The sequence below is a fragment of the Pantherophis guttatus genome, chromosome 8 (assembly GCF_059756535.1).
Source record: "Pantherophis guttatus breed Tessera chromosome 8, ASM5975653v1, whole genome shotgun sequence".
Taxonomy (NCBI): Eukaryota; Metazoa; Chordata; class Lepidosauria; order Squamata; family Colubridae; genus Pantherophis; species Pantherophis guttatus.
Genome location: NC_142070.1, coordinates 57,225,974 through 57,241,115, shown reverse-complemented (window position 1 = coordinate 57,241,115; position 15,142 = coordinate 57,225,974). Strand labels below are relative to the sequence as shown.

The following is a 15,142-nucleotide window of genomic DNA, read 5'->3' as shown; positions in this document are numbered from 1 at the left end:
GGTTACAGCAACAACTAATAAGGAATTACTGCACCGTTTAAGAACAGTTCTCCAAAGGTTCCAAAATGTAGGTTTAAAAAAGAGAAGCTATTTTGCTGTCCTTAAAGTAGAATTCTTAGGGTATTTGGTAGATGCAGCAGGATTACATCCCACAGCTGAAAAGGTAAACCATCAAAGAAGCTCCAACTCCCACACAAAAGGCTGAGTTACAAGCCTTTTTGGGATTGCTTAATTTTTATAGCATTTTCCTTCCTCATAAGGCTTCTATAGCAGAACCCTTACACAGGCTTTTAGATGCCAAAGCCCCTTGGTCTTGGGGAACTAAGGAAGCCAAAGCTTTTAGAGCTGTCAAAGCCCTCTTAACTTCTGACAGTGTTCTCATTCAATATGATGAGAAATTGCCAATTGTTTTGGCCTAAGATGCCTCCCCTTATGGGGTTGGGGCTATACTCAGCCATTGTCTTCCAAAGGGCACTGAGGCTCCCATAGCTTTCTTTTCAAGAACCCTTTCTCCTATGGAAATATAGCTAGCTTGATAAAGAGGCTCTAGCTATGGTAGCTGGAATTAAAAGGTTCCATGAATATCTTTACGGCCAGCATTTCAAGCTAATTACAGATCACAAGCTGCTTTTGGGTCTCCTGGCTGGCAACTGACAGACACCGCAAGTGCTGTCCCCTTGGATGTCCCGTTGGACTATGTTCCTTGCCGCATATGATTATTCACTGTTCTACAGACCTGGCAAACACCTATCACACACAGATGCCCTGAGCCATTGCCTGCTGCCAGGTTCAAGACCCTGCCCCTGCATGATTGGTCCTACTCATAGATGACCTCCAAGTTCCTGTAACAGCACATGACATTGCTTGTTATTCCTCAAAAGACAAACTCTTGACTCAAGTTTTGGATTGGGTGACTCGAGGTTGGCCCAAAGAACTGGTCAATGCTGACTTTAAACCTTTTAAAATGAGACAAAATGAACTGTCAGCCCAGCAAGGGTGTTTGCTCTGGGGGAACTGGGTGGTCATTCCAGCATCATTACAACAGACAGTTCTTTCTGCATTGCATGTGGGACACCCTGGAATTGTCAGAATGAAAGGGTTAGCTCGTGGTTATGTTTGGTGGCCAAACATCTACCTTGCAATCACTAATTGGGTGTCTAGATGCAGGTTATGCCAGGAATCAAGGCTATCCCCACCTAAAGCCCCAGTCAGGAATGGGAAACCCTATGGGGTCCGTGGTCAAGAATTCATATAGATTTAGCTGGCCCAATCCAGGGCAGAAACCTACTAATCACAGTAGACGCTTTTTCAAAATGGTTAGAGGTTAACATTTTACAATCTACTACATCAGACACTATTATAAAGATGCTAAGGGGATTATTTGCCACCCATGGGTTGCCTGACTTGGTGGTCTCTGACAACGGACCGCAGTTTACTTCAGCCCCGTTTCAATGCTTCCTGGCTAGCCAAGGAATTAGACACATGTTAATGGTCCCATTTCATCCTGCTGCTAATGGAATGGTTGAACGAATGGTACGCTCAGTCAAAGAAGCCCTAGGAAGGATGACCACAGGCGACTGGCAACAGAGGGTAGCCCAATACCTATTAGTCCAGTACGCCATGCCATGTCCCATCACTAATCAAAGCCCTGCCGAGGGATTAATGGGCAGGCGGCTGAGAACAACCCTGGATAGGCTCCATCCCAATTATGCCCCAGAAACTCCAATAGACTTAAGGGGGAGGATAAGAGCATTTGATATGGGAGCCAAGGTTTATGCTAGGACTTACGCCAGAAACCCATTATGGCTGTTAGGTTCAGCTTGTAGCTTACTCCTAACTTGTTGGTCAGGCAATATATCTGTTTCTTTAAGAAACAACTGAGCCACGTAATCAGGGTTTGCTGAACCCTGTAATTAGGCTACAGTGCATAAATAAGCATCGCAGAGAAGCGTTCTTTTTCCTGATTGCTCCTGTTGCTTCCTGTGTCTTTCTGCTGATTGGTGTTAGACTGAATTGTTATATGGTACTGTATACCGAGAGTTACTAAAGTCTGTTTGCTTTGGTAAGGGAAGATACTTACTGGACTGATATTACTGTTTATGACCTTGGACTGTTTTACCTACACCGAGACTGCTTCTTATCTTGTATATAAAGTATTTTTCTCACACGAGCTGTACGTTTATCTCCTTCCCTGTGTGTTTCTGCTCTGCTCGTTGCACAAGCAACAAATACTTTTTACACACACCCTAACAATGGCTACCTGGCAAGATTATAAGAATAAATGGCCCGTATTTCTATGAAGTGGAATTAGAAGACGGCAGAAGTTGGAGGTGCCATATCAATCAGCTAAGGGGTTGAGAACGACAAACAATTCAAAACCCAATCAAGCAAGACCCACTGGGAGCCATGGAGCAAACAAGACCTATAACAGCTATCGAGGAGGAACTGAGTTCCGAAGCAACAACACGCAACCAAGAACAAAATAAAAACTTACCAGAGAATAGTAATCCACCATTGAAGGAACAGGAACTGACCTCAGTAGAACCACAGGTCCAGGACGACTGCATAGAAGAAAGGGCCCAGCCCGTTGTTCCAACTGAAGTAGTCCTAAGAAGATCCAGCCGGGCCCGGCACCCACCAGACTATTTACGAGACTACACATGCGCCTCACTAGGTGGGAAGGAGTGTCACGAACAAGTTTCCACTCCAGTCCGCATTCCTAGGGGGCGCTATACTAACTGCTGACTGGTTGAGGTATTTGACAGCCGGGTATAAATAGCCGGCTGGTGTGAACTCAGCTGTTGCTGACAGCTGAACGGTATTTGTGTTAGCTGCCACTCTGGAAACCTTGTTAGTCATTTGTTAGAAATAAACTTACTGTTAGCCTGCTATCCTCCATCTTGTCTCCATTCTTGCCCATCAATTGCAGATATAACAGTAAGGATGATGATTATCTCCCTTTTTGTGTCTAATAATCAACCTAAATGTATCATGTAGTAAAGTCTTTGCATTGTATAAATAAGCAAGGAGGCACAAGCATATTATCTTAGAGATTTAGGCAGCACCGTAATCCAGGAGAAACTTGTATCAAATTTCTCTGCAGAAGAACTCATCAGAAATACCTTTCAATAAGAAGGACCATACCTACCAAAGTACACACACTGGAAACAAAATAAATTCTATAACAAATCAACAAGCACTCAAGCACACACTTCCATGGCTCTGTCTTATTTTTTTTTTTTACATACAATTCCAAGGGGTTAATACTATGCTAAGATCTCTCTCTCTCCCCCACACATACATAGACATGCATTCTTGTTTTTGTTATCACTCCAACTTTTCTCTTTTATTATTCAGAATAATAATGGGCTTGTGAGGAGATTTCATGTTTAAAAGGGGTGTTCATTTATACTTTTCTACTTCTATGTATTGCTCAAATAATTTTTTTCATTTAAGCATATTTTTAGTTGTTGTAATTAATGCCATTCACATTCATAAACACACACACACACAGAAAAGAAAAATATAATTGAAAGGTCCCAAAATGCTATTTGCTGTATGGCATTGAGCAAAGAAAGACTTTTATAAGTCCAGACGTTTTATAAAGAAAGTTATAAGTATAAAGATGCTGAAAATCTGAAGAGAAAACCCAGCTACACTCAATCATTATTAAAATAGATGACTACACCATTCTTTCAAGTAATTGCTGTTATTTAAAAGAGCCTTGGAGTGGCCTCTCAGTGTCAAACCAGTTTTCCAAGATATTTACAAATGGGTGTAATATTATTTAAGGTCACAACTCCTGTCAAAATGAGTACCACATGTCCAAGATTAAAACAGTAATTCAAAATTTGTTCCGCATATACCCACTTTACTTGTCATATTTTAATGCCAGGATAAACGATAGACTAATCCTGCAATTATAATTAGCGTAAGTGTGTAAATTTATTTCAAAGGAATTTGTGTTCCTTGTTTAACTGTTGTAAGTCAGATTTAAAACCCTATCAGTCAAGAGCACCAGGGTTTATCTAAACATTATTATCTCACAACATATGTGTGGAATTGTATATAATGCTCTTTCTTCATCCACTCCAAATGCAGGTACTTGACCATGTTTTTTGACCAGTTCTAGATATTGACCCTGATTGGCAAATAATATTTAACAGGACTGTATTTTGAACAGAAGAAGGAACAGTAATCTAAAATGCCTACAGACCTCCAAATATGCTATGGAAGCCAGAAAAAAGAACCATGTAATGCTTTTTTACAAGGGCGTAGGTAAACAAATCTTTATACAAAATTCTTTTTTATGATTGATTGATTGATTGATTGATAGATAATAGATAGATGATAGATAGATAGAAAGATAGATAGATGATAGATAGATAGAAAGATAGATAGATGATAGCTAAATAGATAGATAGAGCTAAAAGGATACTTTTAAACAATGATATCCATACTTCCCTGTGAAAAACAATCCAAATTATCCCCTCTGTTAATTTGAGTGGTATAAAATGAAACTTTGTCATTTTGTTTTGCAAAAATTAGGTCTATAGTTTTGCTCAGACAAGAATTGTCAGCTGGATAGCATAAAGGTAGAATGGAGGAGCTTTTTGGAGACCCTGGTAAATCTGACAATTTTAATTGTCACTCAGATCCTCATTTTCTGACAATACTTGGAATGCAAATATTTGGATGAGCATGACCATAGGATGGCAGCAAGGAAATGAAAAAAACCTGTTTTGGAGCCACCTTTTGCAACCCAAAAATATATTTAGAACAGAACAGAAGACCATCAGAGTTGGAAGGGACCTTGGGGGTCTTCTAGTCCAATCCCCTGCTCAAGCAGGAGACCCTATACCATTTCAGCAAAATGCTGTCTAGTGTCTTCTTAAAAGCCACCAGTGATCGTTCTCACTGTCAGAAAATTTCTCCTTAGTCCTAGATTGTTTCTCTCCTTGGTTAGTTTCCACCCATTGCATCTTGTCTTGCCTTCTAGTGCTTTGGAAAATAAATTGACCTCCTCTTTGTGACAGCCCCTCAAATATTGGAACACTGCTAATCGTGTCACCCCAAGTTCTTCTTTTCACTAGAGTAGACATACCCAGTTCCTGCAACCATTCTTCTTCCAGCCCTCCTATCATCTTTGTTGCTCTTTTCTGCACTCTTTCCAGAGTTTCAATATCTTTTTTATAATATGGGGACCAAAACTGGATGTAGTATTCTAAGTATGGTCTTACTAAGGCCTTATAAAGCAGTACTATAACACTACATGTGATCTTGATTCTATCCCTCTGTTAATGCAATCTAGGATTGCATTGGCTTTTTTGGTGGCTGCAGCACACTGCTGGCTCATATGTATTAGACTCCAAGATCCATATTTACTGCTTTTTAGCCAAGTTTCATCTAATCTGTACCTATATATTTGGTGTCATGTCCCCATTGGAGTCTGAATCTGCAGAGGAAGACAAGCCGGAGCTGGAGCTGAGGGAGACCGAAGGGGCGGCTTCGTTGGCTTCGGAGGAATGTGGGGAGGAAGCAGGCCAGAGCCCCTCAGGAGTGGACAGCTTACTAGCAGGGAGGCATGGGGGCAGGATGACTGAGAGAGGGCAAGCAGTGGAAATGAAAAGCAATGGGCAAGGACCGCCCCCTCCTGATCCACGAGCACAGAGAGTGGAAAGGAGGCGGGAACAGTGTAGGCTGACCCGATGACTCGGAAGGCGACCACCACACCCCTCTTCACAAGGCACACCTGGGGACTGAGATTTAAAGAGATGCTGTGGGGAGGGGCATTTGTCGGGAACAAACACTGAATTCATGGAGTTTTGTGTGCTGTTGCCGACGTTTGGAGTTTCCTGGACTTCTTGCTTTATTTCTTGCTTCCTGGATTTATTGCCTTGTTTCTTTGCTTCCTGAAACCATTGCCATGTTCCTTTGCTTCCTTATTCCCTTGCCCCTCTGGATTTCTTGCTTTGCAGCTGTTGTGCTAACAGCATTTTGCTAGATTTGCAGCCAGAGGCTGCTGGAGGTGTGTGTGTGTGTGTGTGTGTGTGTGTGTGTGTGTGTGTGTGATCACTTTGCTCTGGGACTTGCCATAAATGGGGGCGTGTTTGGGGAAAAGTTGGAGCAATAAAGGGGTGATGTCAGCCTCAGCTTGCCTGCTTCAGCTGCCATAAGAAATGGGGAGGGATTAGGTATGGAGCAAAGGGGGGGAAGGGAGCAGGAGGGGGTTTGTCTTTGTAGGAGGGGACTTCGTGGGAATCAAAACTGTATTTTCAAAAGGGGACGGCTGACCAACTGTCTCGACATTCCTGATGGATGACGCTGCCAGACGTGTTGCCACCTGACCTTTGGAAGACCTTTGGGTTGGCTGAGGATTTATAAACACGAGGGGGGGAAGAAGCTTAGTAGATGCGTTTCGCGCGTTTTGCTCACTTCCAGCTTAACTGGGTTGTTAATCATTTCTTATTCAGTAAAAGTACCAAATTCTTCAAAATGCTTGACTTTGGGGTTTTCTTTCCTGGATACTGAAGGAAGCATACCTGACATTAAGCTGGAAGTAAATTGCACACCCCTGTCAGAAATTATTCTTTTCGGAGACCCATGTAGTCAGTAAATCTGCCTAATAAACAGTTTTGCGAGAGTTTTTGCTGAAGGGATCTTTGAGCAAGGTATGAAATGTACTTGTTTGGAAAACAAATCAGTTACTACCCAAATGACAGTGCAGCCCTCACTGTCTGGTAAGTCCACAATAAAATCCATAGATATTTCCTTCCATGGGGCGTTTGGTCTAGCCACACTTTGCAGTAATCCAGGGGATTTTCCTGGAGGTCTTTTAGCTGAGGCACATACTGGACAGCTAGCCACATATGCCTCTGTCTTTTTTAAGTGCAGGTCACCAAAACTGTCTTTTAACAAGATGTAAAGTCTTGACAAACGCAAAGTGTCCTGCGGCTTTGGCATCATGAGCATATTTCAATATGGTCGGCCTTAATGTGGTCGGAACATACAATTTCGATCCAACCCAAGCTAGTCCGTCGCGAAGTGTGCATTCATTCGAGTGGATTTTAAACCACTCGTCAGCTTTTAGCGCTTCTCGTAACTTTTCGAGTAAATCCCCCGAGAGTTCTGGATTGGTTTTACTCTGTGCTCTGGTAGTGACAGGTGTTGCCAATTGAGTTAAGGGGATCATCGGTTGAACCACTTCCTTCTTTATGCTGTTGTACTGTGGCAATCTGGAAAGTGCGTCCGCCATGAATTTTTTTCCGCCAGGAAGGTAACGTAAAGTGAAATTGAATTGCTTGAAATGTTGGGCCCAGCGTGCCTGTTTCAGTGATAGTTTGCGTGGAGTTTTTAATGCTTCTAGATTCTTATGGTCAGTCCACACCTCGAAAGGGTGTTTCGCCCCTTCTAAAAATTGTCTCCATGTTAACAGCGCCCATCTAACTGCAAATGCTTCTTTCTCCCATATGGCCCATCTCCTTTCTGTCTCGGATAGTTTACGGGATGTGTAAGCACAGGGTTGTAATATTCCATTCTCGTTCTTTTGCAAGAGTATTGCTCCTACGGCGACGTCGCTAGCATCAGCTTGTACTACAAAAGGTTGTTCTATGTCGGGGTGTTTGAGCACAGGTTCAGCTGCAAACAAGCGTTTCAGTTTTTCGAAAGCGGCCTGACAGTCCATAGTCCAGTCTAGTATAGTGAAATTGGTCTATATTCTTTATTTGTTGTACATCTGTCTCTTCTTTTGGTATAAGAGTTATATATGCCTCCATCCATGAGTTCGGAACCTTGGCTTCTATTAGTAAATCATTAAATACTTGTATTGCTTAGTACATTTTGCAACTTTTTATATAATTCTGCTGGTAGTCCATCTGGTCCCGGAGTTTTTCCATTCTTCTGCTTTTTTTTTTTTTTGAAAAGTTTTTTTTTATTTTTTAAAACATGAAACATAAAATACATCTTTTTAGAGCAAGGATTTGATCCGGTATAAAGTAAATACAATTACTCACATTCCCTCAACCAATTTTGTTCCAAATTTTATCCATTTACCTCTTTAAAGAAAAAAGAAAAAGAAAAAGAAATCTTATTCTAAACATTTAGATTTTAAACATTCCACTATGTCACCCTAAATTCTAAACAATTATTTCCAAATAGACATCATTCCAAATCTTTATCATTTTAACAATCAATATTTCATATATATTCCTCATTTCTAAGACCCATTACATCAAGTCTATATTGTACCTCTTTTAAATGGCAGCTAGTATCCATAATCTTGACAAAAAATATTTTCCTCCTCTCTTAATTGTTTCTAAATCAATCAACGTTTCCATCTAAAATTTGTCACTCCCAAAATACTTTATTTTAAAGTCTAATATTTAACTGATTCATAATAGCTATTTCCCAACAGTGTTTTCTGCCACTTCTATCTCTATTTATTTAACTGGTTCACAGTTTGGCTTAACTATTCTCCAGGATTGTCTCCTCCACTACCTCCTGAGTTTATTTTTTGGCTGGTTCGCAACTTAATCAGTTGCTTTCCAGCGATGCTTTCCTCTATTCTTCTGCTTTTTAATTCCCTCCATCAATTCCATCATTGATATTCTTTCTTCTAATGTTTTTTAAAATTGTTTTGGTATTTTAGAAATCATTACTTTTTCCAAATATTGTTCTATTTTTCCTTCTGATATCTGCTCTTGTTGATATAATTTCTTATAATATTCCTCAATTATTTTTTTCTTTTCCTCTCTAGGAGTCTCTGCAGGCTGGGGACAGCAAAAAATGTCACTTCCTATCCAACTGAAATTTGGAAAATGGGCCATTTTGGGCCTCTGGAGGGCCTCCAAGGGGGTGGGGAAGGCTGTTTTCGCCCTCCCCAGATACATAGAGAGGATCTGGAGCCAGGTGAGAAAGAAAAACGGGCCTACTGGTCCATCGCATGCCAGGAGCTGGGTGGGGGCTGGGGAGGGGTGTCACATGCGCATGCACGGGGTATATGATTACAGACAAATGGCTGTCCAATCTCCTCTCGAAAACAGTGATGGAGCACCCACAATTTCTGAAGGCAAGCCATTCCACTGATTAATTTATTGTTCTCACTATTAGCCTTAAATTTGCTAATTTGCTAATCTTCGATAATTTTCCATTTATTACTTTTTATCCTGCTTCAGGTACTTTGGAGAATAGGCTGATCCCACCTCTTTGTGACAGCCCCTCAAATATCTTCACTAAATTAATCACTTTGTCAAAGAATGCAGTGAGGTTTGTCTGCCATGATCTGTTTTTGACAAACCCATATTGGTGTCAGGTCCCCATAGATCCCTTTCAGGATGATGCCATTCTGGTGGGAGGGGGAAGCCTCAGTATCTTTATGATCTGTCACTTGCTTTGGTCCTTCTTTACTTGATGTATCTTCTTGAGAAAGGGAGGGGAGAGGGATGAGCCTGGGGCCATCTGTTTTGTCTCAGCACTGAAGAAGACAAGAATGTAGTGCACCCACCCTACCCTGGGGACCATGCACAAGATGTCCAACCAGGGAAGTGAGCAGGAAGAAGCTAAGTGCTGGGGAGAGACCTTGGGCTCAACCTGACACAACCTCCAGCAAATGGAAGGAGCAAGTGAGCACCCTGTGAAGTCAAAATAGTCCATCGGCATGGGGAAAAAGGAGGACTGGGGAGGGAGAACCAGACCAGCTGCCTGCAATTACTGCAGGGTTCGAATCTCGCCAAGGCTCAAGGTTGACTCAGCCTTCCATCCTTTCTAAGGTAGGTGAAATGAGGACCCAGTTTGTGGGGGCAATAAGCTGACTTTGTATAAATATACAAAAGGATGAAGGCTATTGCTGAGCACATTGTAAGCCGCCCTGAGTCTTCGGAGAAGGGCGGCATATAAATCAAATTAAAAAAAAAAAAAAAAAAGGGAGTCACCCTCACCTGAGACAACTGGCAGAATGACTGGAGATGGGAGATGGATGCACTATACAATGACGATGACCTGGAGAAAGAGCCAGACCATGCCAATCATCTCATGAAGCAAGCAATGAGCTTCATGATGGCAGCTTTCCAAAATCTGAAAACCTGAGAGGCCAAGGCCTTCATGGAAGGAGGGGATGGAGAGCATGGAGAAGCCACAGGTGGAAGGAGGGAGTCCCTTACACTGGGGACATTCCTGTGTACTGCTGAGGCTGCATATAGAGTATCTGCCACACCTGTCAATCCTCCTCGGGGAGACCAAGGTGATGTGAACATCCAGAAAGCCAGGGGAGGAGAAGCCCCACAGCTGTAATGTAAGGCACCCCCCTGAGTTTGATGGAGACTCCCAGCAATTGGGATTCTTTATCACCCATGTCCTCACCTACATGCAGGAGTATGGATGAGGCTTTTCCACTGAAGGGGCCAGGGCCAGGGCCAGGGCCAGGGCTGTCACCTTGGCCCTGGAAGGGGCTGCCACGTGGTGGATGGTGACCCTCCATAATGCCCATACCCTGGAGTCTGCATCTTTGACCATTTCATGACAGCATTGAGATGGAGATTTGAAGACCCTCTGGCTGATCGCAAGGCTAGGGATCATATCAAGACAATGAGGCAGGGTCACCTCCCTGTAGCTGAGAATACTGAGGAGTTCCAGGACCTAACCTGCTGCTTGGACTGGCTGGAAGACATCCTGGTAAGTTATTTCAAGGATAGGCTGAATGATGACCTGTACCATGCCTGCATCACCAGAGGAGCCCTGAATCACCTCCACAACTGGTACATCCTCGCAGAGGAGGCTGAAATCGGCCAGGCAAGGGACCAATATTGCTCTGGCAGGGTGTGGAAGTGATCTCTGCCCGACAGAAAGAGAGAAGTAGCCAAACCCCAAATGGTGCTGCTGTGCTTGATGGCCTGCTTCAAGTGAAGTAAGGATGGTCACCAGGTTGCTGAGTGCTGCACAAAGTCCCCAGCCAAAAAAGGAGATTGCCTGCCTGGAGAAAAACTGATCAAACCCTCACAGCGCATCAAAGACATAGCCCTGAAGAGTGCCAAGGTCATAGAGTTCTGTCCCTCCCCAAAAGCTAGAGGGATAACACCAACCCCATCAGAAGAAGAACCAGGGCGTTTGGACAGTGATTTTGATTATGACCACCTGGTAAGTGAGCTGATCTAGACGGTCACCCAGCCCATAGAACTGTTGATCCCCAACTTGGGGAAGAAAGTAACTGTCAGGGCTGCCTCTGTCCATTTCCTAGAAAAAATCTTCAGCTCTATAGATTTAGAGAAAAGTACTTTACTAGAAATGAACTGAAAGGAAGCAATTCTAGGCAAGTGTGAAAACAGCAACTTGAAACAAACTGTTCAAACCAACCCCCTTGTAGCTAGGCAACCAGAGGACTTCTACATACCAACACTAGAAGAACTGACCTTGGAGAGGTAAGCAAAGTTCAGGCTGTAGTTGCAAAGCTGCAATGAAAAATTCCCCACTGATCCCTCCCCCCTTTTCTATGGCAGCAAGCAGCAGGCTAGTTGACATTCAGCCCACTGTAACAGAGGCTTTAGCCGTGCAGAGAAAATTTATATAGGTAAAACACGCAACACATCACACCAAGAACAGTGATTCCTTCAGGGTTTGTCAAGGTATCTTCTATAAAAAATCTGGAGTTTAGGTGCCCGGTCATGTTAAGCATCCACCCATTTGTGGATGGGTGGATGTGCAGTGGGAAAATGTTTCCAGGCAATGAGGTATTGGACCTTCCCTCTATGTTTCCTGGAATCTAGAATTTCTTTAACTTCAAAATGCTGCTCTCCTTCAATTAGAGTGGGTACAGAAGGAGTGTCAGGTGTGACACAATTTCAGGTTTTAACAAACTGCACTGAAACACAGGGTGAATACGTTTAAGGTTCTTGGCAACTCCAGTTGTACAGTGACTGAGTTAATTACTTTAATAATTGGGAATGAGCCCACATATTTAGGATCCACTTTCTTAGATGGTTGGGTGGACTGTAAATACTTTGTGGAGAAGTAAACTCTATCACCTACTTTATAGTCTTTTGGCTTCACATGTTTTTTTCAGCTTGTTTCTTATCTGCCTGACATGCCTCCTCCAGTACCTTACGGGCAACTGCAGTGTTCTGCAGTTGGGCTATCCATTCTGTTAAGGAGGGTATGTGTGGTTTTTCTTTCTTTTTTTTTTATTGAAAATTTTATGAAAAATACAAACATTTTCACCCCCCCCACCCTTCCCCCCTCAACCCCCCCTCCTCCCCTTCCCACCCTCCCTTCCCCTCCCTCCCCCCACCCCCCTCCCTAGACTTCCCAGAACGAGCACAGGGTATAGCATTCACAAACCAAGAACTAAAATGTGCTAACAAATTATTACATTTCATATTCTCCCTAGGTCCTTAACTCCTTATAACTCAGAAAAAACAAACATAAACTACTTAATATTATTTCATTCATAAGCTATATGAATCTTCTTATTCGGATACTTCTTCTGTATGTAATCAATCTATTTTCTCCATTCCGATATATATCTCTCATTTGAATGGTCTTTAAGGTATGATGAAATTTTTGCCATTTCCGCCAAATGCACAACTTTTAATGTCCATTCCTCAATAGTAGGTGGATCTTCCTTCTTCCAGTACTGTGCCACCAGTAATCTGGCAGCTGTTATTAAGTTCAAAACCAGCTTAGTCTCTATTACAGTACAATCCGTAACTATTCCCAACAGAAAAAACTGTGGTGTAAATTTAATTTTTTTCTTCAAAATATTTTGAATAATCCACCATATTTTTATCCAAAAAGCCTTAATCTTTTTACATGTCCACCATATATGAAAATATGTAGCATCTTCACACTCACATCGCCAACACTTGGGTTGTAAATTTGGATACATACAAGCTAGTTTTTTTGGGTCTAAATGCCATCTATAAAACATTTTGTAAAAATTCTCCCTTAAATTTTGTGCTTGTGTAAATCTTACATTTCTAACCCATATCTTTTCCCATGTTTCCATCATTATTGGTTCACCTACATTTTGTGCCCATTTTATCATACAATCCTTGACTAAGTCTGTTTCTGAATCTATTTCCAATAATGCATTGTACAACCTTTTTATGTGCATTTGACCTTCATCTCTTATTTGCTTTATCAAATTCTCATCCTGCTGCAAAATACCAATTTTTTGATCTTCTCTCCATCTGGCCAGCAGCTGTCCATATTGAAACCAAGTCTTAATAATCCCTTCTTCTTTTAATTGTTCCATGGATTTTAACTGTAGTCTGACTCCTTCCTTATAAAGGAGTTCCTTATATGTAATCTTATCTTGCTTTTGCTCTAAATTTATCTTCTCTATCGCGTGTCTGGGTACTGTCCATATTGGTAACCTATCATTTAGTTTATATTTATACTTTTTCCAGACACGCAATAGAGCATTTCTTAATATATGACTTTTAAAAGTCTTATCTACTTTCTTATCATACACTAAGTAAGCATGCCAGCCATAAACCAAACCATATCCTTCAATATTCAATATCTTTTCCTCCGTTAAGTTTATCCAATCTGTGATTGCTGAGAGGGCAGCAGCTTCATAAGACAATCTTAAATTGGGCATCTTAAGACCACCTCTTTCTCTAGTATCTTGCAATATCTTTTGTTTGACTCATGGTTTCTTCCCTGCCCACACAAACTTATTTATGCCCTTCTGCCATTCCTTCAAATTCTCATCTTTTTTTAAGTATTGGTATCATTTGAAAAAGAAATAGAAATTTTGGTAAAATATTCATTTTTACAGCAGCTATCCTTCCCAGCAAAGACAGTTGTAGTTTTTTCCAGTTGTCCAACTCTTTCTGTATTTTGTGCCATAATGGTTCATAGTTATACTGATATAATTTCGTATTTGCAGTCATAATATAGACCCCCAGATATTTAACCTTCTTAACTACTTCAAATCCTGTTAACCTTTCTATCTCTTCTTTTTGGCTCCTAACCATATTTTTAGCTATTATTTTTGTTTTAGCTGCATTTATTTTAAAACCAGATACTTGTCCGTATAAGCAGGTTATATCCATCAAGGCTGTAATCGATTGTACCGGTTGGGTTAAGGTAACAACCAGGTCATCCGCAAATGCTCGTACCTTGTATTCATGCTGTCTAATTTTAATTCCCTTAATTGTATTCATCTCGCGTATCTTGTTTAATAAAATTTCCAGCGTCAAAATGAACAATAACGGGGACAAGGGACAGCCTTGCCTTGTTCCTTTTTCTATATTAAAAACATCTGTTAAACCACCATTAACTATTATTTGCGCTGTTTGTTTTTGATATATTGCCTTAATAGATTGTACAAATTGTTCTCCAAATTGCATCCTTTCTATTAGTTTTAGTAAAAATTGCCAATTCAATCTATCAAAGGCTTTCTCAGCATCCAAGAACACAAGCACTGCGGGGACCTGGTTGTTCCTTCCCAAATACTCTAATAAGTTAACAATTTGCCTTACATTACCCTTCATTTGTCTACCATTTATAAAACCAGTTTGATCATGGTGAATCATTTGCTGCATGACTGTCATTAATCTACTTGCCAAAATTTTTGCAAATATCTTATAGTCTGTATTTAATAATGAAATTGGCCTATAATTTTTAGGATCTGTATCGTCATGCCCTTCTTTTGGGATCAACGAAATAAATGCTGTCCTCCAAGTTGGAGGTACCTCTCCTCCCTGTTGTATATTGTTAAATAATTCTTTCAGCGGTTCTATCATTTCCTCCTGTAAGGTTTTATAGTAAATAGCCGTCAAACCGTCCGTCCCAGGAGCTTTACCCACTTTCAACTGCTTAATTGCTAACGCAATTTCCTCAGAAGTTATCGATTGATTTAAACTATCCCTCTGCTCATTTGAAATTGTATAAATATTCTCTTTCTGCAAATATCTATCTATATCTATATCTTTAATTTTATCACCAGTATACAGCCTCGAATAAAACTCTAAAAAAGATTTTTTAATCAATTGTTGCTCATAAACCTCTTTACCCTTATATTTTATTCTCTCTATTGTCCTTGATTTTTGCTTTTTCCTTAACAAATATGCTAACCACCTGCCTGGTTTATTGGCATTGTAAAAAGTATTATATTTTGCATATCTTAAATTAGTTGCCACTTGAT

The 15,142-nt window shown here is 41.1% G+C and overlaps 1 long non-coding RNA gene across 1 annotated transcript in view; it reads left to right on the top strand.

Annotated features, from left to right (window-relative positions):
* LOC148112662 (uncharacterized) overlaps positions 1-15,142 on the top strand; it is an 87,812-nt gene that overhangs the window by 53,887 nt on the left and 18,783 nt on the right. The window contains exon 2 of the long non-coding RNA XR_015729239.1: positions 8,756-8,907. This is a non-coding gene — a long non-coding RNA (uncharacterized LOC148112662). The remainder of the gene's footprint in view (positions 1-8,755; positions 8,908-15,142) is intronic.